Genomic DNA, 7,959 nt, shown 5'->3' on the forward strand with positions numbered 1-7,959 from the left:
TTCCATGCAAATTTTTTGTAAGAATTTTCTTTGCTGATTTCTTGTCTCTAACTATCCAATTAGCAATATCTGTTTGCTTCTGGTGTGAAGTGTCCAAGCCCTCAAAGCTACCTTTATCATTTGATATTATTGCTTCTTTTGCTATTGACAGAAACAAAAACAGCTTTAAGGTATGCTTTCAGCCTCTATCATATTGCTAATTAGTTTTCTCCTGTTAGACTCATACTACTTCTAGAACTTTCTGCTGATAAAAAAGATCTGAGAAAATTCACTGCATAATAATATCAAATTTGAAGATGAAGCATATTTGGTTTCCTATGTTTAGATATTCTATAACTTCTATATATTAACAACATAGATTACAAAAACAGGTACTTTGAATGTAAATTATAGAATGTTTATGGTGTAATTAATCTAACTCTGCTCTTAAAAGGGATAGTATGGTATATATTAGAATATCATAAATAATTAAAAGAATGGAAATAAGAGGCAGAACAAAACTGATGATTCTCTCTGAAAAGTGCTCATTAAAAATTGCCAAGCTCGTTCATTTCTACTTAGAGTATTCCACAGGAAATACACATACAATAACATGTTCTACTGTTTCCAAATAATACAAGGATATATATATTAATAATAGCTTAAAACATAAAAGCTATTTTAGATAATAAAGAATGATTTGTTGGTGACCTATATATGGTGTGGGAGAATTGTCTGTATTCTGTCAATCATGTTAGAAATAAACGCTGTTTGGCCAAGCAGGAAATATAGGTGGGAAAACCAGACAGGAAGTAGAAATGATGTAATGAGAACAGGAGAATTCTGGGAAGGAGGAAGTTGATTCCTCCCACTCCTGCCCAGACCACCGAAGCAGCAGGATGTGAGCTGCCCCATTGTAAAAAGATACTGAGCCACATAGCAAACATAGATCAGAAAAATATGTTAATCACGATGTGAGAGTTAGCCAGTGAGAGGCTAGAGCTAATGGGCTAATCAGCTTATAATTAATACAGATCTATGTGTGATTTTCTTTAGGGCCAAAACAGTTGGGGGTACCTGGCAGGACAAAAAAAAAACACAAACAAACAAGACCCCCTACATGTTACAGAATGGTGCCCAACATGGATAACTCCATCCACATAAAGCCTAAAAAGCTTGGGAAAGATTAAGCAAAGCATTTCGGTTTTCAACCGTAGCAGGATAAAAGCTGCTGTTTTAAAATGCCAGCTTCTGGGCCATCCTGCCAGGGAAAACTCTGACTCTTTCAAGCAGGCAGTCCAGACTATGGAAGCTATGGACACAATGTTGCAGCTTGCTTCTTGGCAAGGACCTTGAAATGCCATAGGAGCTTTTCAGTGTTGTTTACACGCTATTGTAGCTTGCTTCCTGGCAAGGACCTTAAAAAGCCATAAAGTTGTGGCAAGAAACTTCTCCATATTCCTTAGAAAATTAAAGACCCATGTGGTCAAAAAGAGAGATATACAATAAGGATAGATTCAAAGAGTAAAAAACCCTCTAAATGGTTTACAGTGTGTTAAAAATATATACAGGCTAAAGATTAAAGTTCAAAAGAAAGAAAGAAAGAAAGAAAGAAAGAAAGAAAGAAAGAAAGAAAGAAAGAAAGAAAGAAAGAAAGAAAGAAAGAAAGAAGAAAGAGAATAGCTTGGGAGGCAGAGACAGACAGATCTCTATGTGTTCAAGGATAGCCTGGTTTACAGAGGAAATTCCAGGACAAAGATACACAGAGAACCTGTCTCAAAAAGCCAAAAGTTAAAAGTAAAAATAAAATAAATAGAGGTTTAAATAAAGCCACGTAAAGATGGAAAATATACAGAGAATCTTTTTTTTTATTGAGAAAAGGAGAAAAAAAAACAAGTTTCCACCTCCTCCCAGCCTCCCATTTCCCTCCCCCTCCTCCCACCCTTCTCCCCCTCTCCCCACTCCTCTCCCCCTCCCTCTCCAGTCCAAAGAGCAGTCAGGGTTTCCTGCCCTGTGGTAAGTCCTAGGTCCTCCCCCCTCCGTCCATTTCTAGGAAGGTAAACATCCAAACTGGCTAGGCTCCCACAAAGCCAGCACATTACATAGGAACAAAACCCCGTGCCATTGTCCTTGGCTTCTCATCAGCCTCATTGTTCGCCATGTTCAGAGAGTCCAGTTTTATCCCATGCTTTTTCAGTCACAGTCCAGCTAGCCTTGGTGAGCTTCCAATAGATCAGCTCCACTGTCTCAGTGGGTGGGTGCTCCCCTCATGGTCCCAACTTCTTTGCTCATGTCCTCCCTCCTTCTGCTCCTCATTGGGACCTTGGGAGCTCAGTCCAGTGCTCCAGTGTGGGTCTCTGTCTCTATCTCCATCCATCACCAGATGAAGGTTCTATGATGATATGCAAGATATTCGTCAGTATTGCTATAGGATAGGGTCATTTCAGGTTCCCTATCCTCAGCCGCCCAAGGAACTAACTGGGGACCTTGGCTTGGGCACCTGGGAGCCACTCTAGGTTCAAGTCTCTTGCCAACCCTAAGGTGGCTCCCTTAAATAAGAATTGTGCTTTCATGCTCCCCTATCCAACCTTCCTTTATCCCAATCCTCCTTTTTCCCCAAGTTCCCCCCATCCTCCCCTTCTTCCTTTTCTCTCCCCATCTCTCCTTACTCCCATCCCACCCCACCCCCAATATCCCAATTTTCTCCCCGGCAATTTTGTCTACTTCCCATAGCCAAGAGGACAACTATATGTTTTTCCTTTGGTTCACCTTCTTACTTATCTTCTTTAGGATCACCACTTGTAGACTCCGTGACCCTTATTTATGGCTAGAAACCAATATTGTATGGTATTATGCTCTCTTTGAATTGTTTGAATGCTGAGTAAGGAGCAACACCTACTAAAAAAATGCTTATAAATGCTACAGAATTAATCGAAGATAGGTATTTTGAAAATGCCTTGGCTTCAAAATTGAAGTGAAAAGGTATGTTACTTTGGAGAAGAGGATTTGCTTTTGTTTTCACAGAAAATAAGAGGCTGTGGATTCATTCTGAGATAAGAAAAATCCACTTTGATCAAGGAAGACCACCTGAAAAGTCTCCATCAGGAATAGATGGCCCAGATGTCTGAGTTCTACATCTAGAACAAGTTCAAGACTGCTGCCTGAGATGAACAAGACTCACAGGATACTTCAGTCAGGACTTGATCATAATTCTAAACTTTCTTTAGGTTTCCCGTAAGATTATCAGCACCCCCCAACCAGCTGGAAGTAGCCTGAAATACTATGCCCACATTCCCAAAAAATGGACCATGGATATTTTCCTTTTTTTTTTTTTTAGAGGAGGAAGTGGTGCAGGAGAATTGTCTGCATTCTGTCAACCATGTTATAAATTGATTGGCCAGGCAGGAAATATAGATGGGAAAACCAGGCAGGAAGTAGAAATGATGTACTGAGAATAGAAGAATTCTGGGAAGGAGGAAGTTGATTTCTCCCACTCCTGCTCAGACCACCGAAGCAGCAGGATGTGATCTGCCCCACTGAAAAAAGGTACTGAGCCACATGGCTAATATAGATCAGAAAAATGGGTTAATCACGATGTAAGAGTTAGCCCGCGAGGGGCTAGAGCTAATGGGCCAATCAGCTTACAATTTATGGAGGCCTATGTGTGATTTTCTTTGGGGCTAAACAGCTGGGGGTACAGGGCAAAACAACAACAAAAACAAGCAGCCCCTGCTTTCATGTTACATAACTACATTTTGTAAAATTATTAAAATACCTGCCAATTTTAACTAAAAGAGCAGTTATTTTGTTTGGCATTCAAAAACTAGAGGAAAGACTTAACACTTAATCATTATTCATTGACTTTTAGCAATTAGTAACTGATGACTCACCTACATTATTATCCAGTTGAACTACTTGTTGACATGGGAATCCAAATATTTGAGAAAAAAAGTGAATTTGCAGAACAGAAAATCAAATATTGAAATAAGTTTGGGGTATTATATCACAAAACACAAATTTGCTCCTCTGTACATATCCTTAGAACATACATTATCACTCTGAAGGTAACTCATTGGCACTTATTCTTAAAATTCTTTTTTTTTAAACTTTATATTTTATTTTATTTTTTTTAAAAGAAAGCAAACTATCTGTTTTTCATTTTATACACCAAATCTAGTTCCCACTCCCTCCCCTCCTCTCATTTCTTCTTCTTTCCCTCCACTCCATCCACATCCACTTCCTCGGAGAGGGTATGGCACATTGCTTTGGGGAAGGTCCAAGGCTGTGCCTACTATATCTAGGCTGAGCAAGGTATCCATCTAAAAAGAGTAGGTTTCAAAAAAGCCAGCACAAGCAGTAGGGATAAATCCTTGTGCCACTGCCAGTGGTCCTGTAGTCTGTCCCAGCCATACAAGTGTCATCCACATTCAGCGGCACTGGTTTGGTTTGATGCTCTTTCCTTGCCAATCTGGCTGGTGACGATGAGCTCCCATTAGCTCAGATAAACTGTTTCAGTGGTTGTCCCATGATGGTCTTGACCTCTTTGCTTATATTCCCATTCCTCCCACTCTTCAACGGCTCTTTGGGAGCTCAACTCAATGTTTTTTCAAGGCAGTCTGCAGAAGTTATTGTTTTCCACTCAGAACTACTTCAGTCATTGGCAATGATTATTTCATTGTAGTGGTTTAGGAAGCATATGCAATAATAACAAATTATCTACATTCCAGTTTTAATTTCCAAAGTTACTATATGACCCTGAACAATCTGTTTTTATGAATATGATGTTAGGTACATATATTTAATTCTGTGATGATTGAATATGATTACAACAAAAGAACCAAATTTGTTGATCAAATACTAAGTTTTATTTGATTTTGTTGATTATGATTATGCCTTCTTAAATAGCTGATTATTGGCACTGAACTTGAAAAAAATGGCACAAATAACATTCACAAACAACACCACACACCAGTCACAAAGCAGCAAGAGTGATAGGAAAGAGTCTTCAATAGCAGGTGGGTAGGTAGGGAACTGAAATACTCATGGGGCAACCTTAGATCTCCTCTAGTCAGTAGGCATGGTGAGAGACAATGAGGCAATCACTGGCTGGTCCCAGACTGCCACTTTGGGTATAGTTTCTTTGACAAATCAGACTGTTGTACAGGGCTTGTTTGATGTGCTCCTCTTGACTTCAGGTTCTCCTGAATCCTTCCCCAAGCTTTTAGAGCAGAGGCCTATTGGGTTTATCCATAAGTAAATGTCTTTGGCTTCAGCAGCAGACACTTATTGATAGCATTAACAATGATGGGCACCTCTTTCTCACTCTGCCCTTTAGATATGAAAGTGACCCCAGGAACAACAGGAGTCGCTGCTTGATAAAGTGTTGTGACAGGTTCCATGGCATTTTCTCATTGAAAAATTTCTAGGTGCAAGCTTGGCCTGGGGTGACCATGTTGGGCTACAGCAATGTGCCTTCTAGAAAGACATGGTTGGTTGTCACTCATAGCCTTGTAGATAATAGCCAGTACCTTCTCAGTTACATACTAACAGTATTTCAAGTCATAGTCCCCATCAGGGATGATTTTAGGTTCCACAATGGGTATAATGTCATTCTGTTGGCAGATGTTCATGTAACAAGCCAGAACATTGGCATTTTTGATGATGTCAAAGCCTGAGGATATATGTTTCCCAATCTTTGGCACACAACGTCACTTGGCAAAGTCAGTTCCATTCTTATATACTGGGCACAGTGTTCTAATATACCCTTCAACACTTAGGTGGTAGTCTTGTCATTGGTTCCTGCCAGGGGTAGCATGCTCATATCTACCTTAATAGCCTCAACACCACCCAAAGACTTGACAACTTGGGGGAAGGGACATCCATCATCTGTCTTCTGGTATAGTGTCTCATGGAAGATGATCAAACCCTCCCTTCCCCACAGAAAATTCAGTGATTCACATCACCTTTAGAAATCAGTATTTTATTAAATACTAAAACTAAAAATAGTCTTTCTGGAATAAGGATAGGAATTAGCAGTGGTTATTAAATATTTTCATACATTGGGCACTATTATGAATGCTTCTAGATATATTATCTCATTTAATGCCTATGAGGACAAATTTAGAAAAAATAAATAAATTCCAGGACTTGGATGATATTTATATATTTCAAAAAAAAAAAAAAGAAATCAGTAGCAGCTGGGGGTGGAAGTACCTATTTTCCTCCATGTTCTCACTGCCAATGGACTTCGGCCACTTGGTAATGCTTCTTGTAGACTCATCTACAGCCAGAATGCCCTTTCCTAGAGTCATAATTTGGTGAGTTAAGTTAGCACCTTCTCCCCCCCAAGGGTCAGTGCTGGGTATGGGTAGGACAATAGTGCCAGGGGATGCCAGGAGGGATGGGTTTGCTGGGTATGGCAGTGGGTAGGCAAAATGACTAAAGAGAGATTGTGGTTAGGGTCACCAGAATCCTGTTCTGCCATGCTTTCTAAGAGAATGTGATCTATTCAGCTGGAGAGTATTGTTTTATTGATTATTATTAGAAGGAAAGTGAACATATAAGTGGTGATATATTCCTTACATTCAAAATGGGGTCAGATGACATTCAGTCCAAGGAGATAAATGCTTACTAGAATGTTGTTGTTGTTGTATTGCAGTATCTCATTTCATGTGCTACTTAGGAATCAGAATGTACTCACACTATCACTGAGAAGAAAAGTGCAACCAAGCAAAATTACTTTAGGCATATTGAATATGACCAAAGAACATTACATGTACATAGCATATATTTTAGATTTGGCTTTCAAGGATCACTGAAGAAATTGTTATCAATAATTTCATCAAAGTTTCTGATTCCATCTTTTTTTCACTCAGAGATTGAATAGAGCAAAAATCATTAAAATAGTATCCTGAATGAAATGATTATGGGCATAGGCAGTGGCTTTATAAAAGAGCTAAATAGAAATATGTCCTTTGTGGATCCTCATTCAGACAGAAAATGAAAAGTAGACAAGTCATTGAAAGAACTGATTATTAGTCCAAAAAGTGAAAATTGAAATAATAAATAAAGAATATTCCTCTTGTAAAGATGAGAAAGGAAAATATCAGAAGTCTACTGGGATTTCTTTTGTACAATAATACAAAGAAAGAAGAGCTAAAGAAAGAATGGTTGAGTCTTTACTGCAGGAAATAAGAATATACTTAAAAATGGTTGTAGATATCTCTATGGAATAATATAATGTTTTGATTTCCAGGGTTATACTTGTAAAAAAGACATACTTATTATTGTAAATAGAAGTTCTAAAATTATAGTCATAAGAATTAGAAATGCAAAAGCCCAATTGCTCTATAGATCAATCCTCAAGATTCTGTGAACGATTGCGCCCTCTGTGTATTCCCTAGTGCTTTGGCCGGGCCAATTTTAAATAGCTCCAGCAATAAATTTCTGCCATTTCTTCTGGGAAGCTATTCCACTACCTAATTAAATTTGTGAGTTGACAACTTTTCCTGACATTCAGACTAAATTTTCCCATGTTCAATTTCAACCTGCTATTCCCACTTCTGCAGCACATGCTTGTAACAGTCTATGTAATCCCCCTGATTCCTCACTACCTACAATTCTCAATTCTGTCCCTAAATTTTACTAGACTGATGTACTGAGTTCTTTTGAGAAAAATAATCCTTGCAAGATCAGTGACTATACATGGCTTATTATAGACTTAAAAGCAGGTTTATTTTAAAAGCAAATTGATGAAGTAGTGAATAGAAATGCACAATGTTAATATAGAATCCCAAGCCATTAATGAAAATGAAACTCAGGACAGAAACAAATGATAGCCATTCTTCTCCCCCTAAGGGTTAATACAGCACTCCACATTTTAAAAGCAAAGACAATCCCCCTATTACCTTCTCTGGTCTTACTTAATATGCAGAGTTGCACTTTCCTTCCAACACCTGACAGAGACGGGGAAAATAAACC

The 7,959-nt window shown here is 38.6% G+C and overlaps 1 pseudogene; it reads right to left on the reverse strand.

Moving 5' to 3' along the window:
• Positions 1-5,047: 5,047 nt before the first annotated feature.
• LOC121444453 lies at positions 5,048-6,463 on the reverse strand (annotated as a pseudogene).
• Positions 6,464-7,959: the final 1,496 nt, after the last annotated feature.

The sequence above is a fragment of the Microtus oregoni genome, unplaced genomic scaffold (genome assembly GCF_018167655.1).
Source record: "Microtus oregoni isolate MIOR12 unplaced genomic scaffold, Mior012 000126F_ref0000101, whole genome shotgun sequence".
NCBI classification, from domain to species: domain Eukaryota; kingdom Metazoa; phylum Chordata; class Mammalia; order Rodentia; family Cricetidae; genus Microtus; species Microtus oregoni.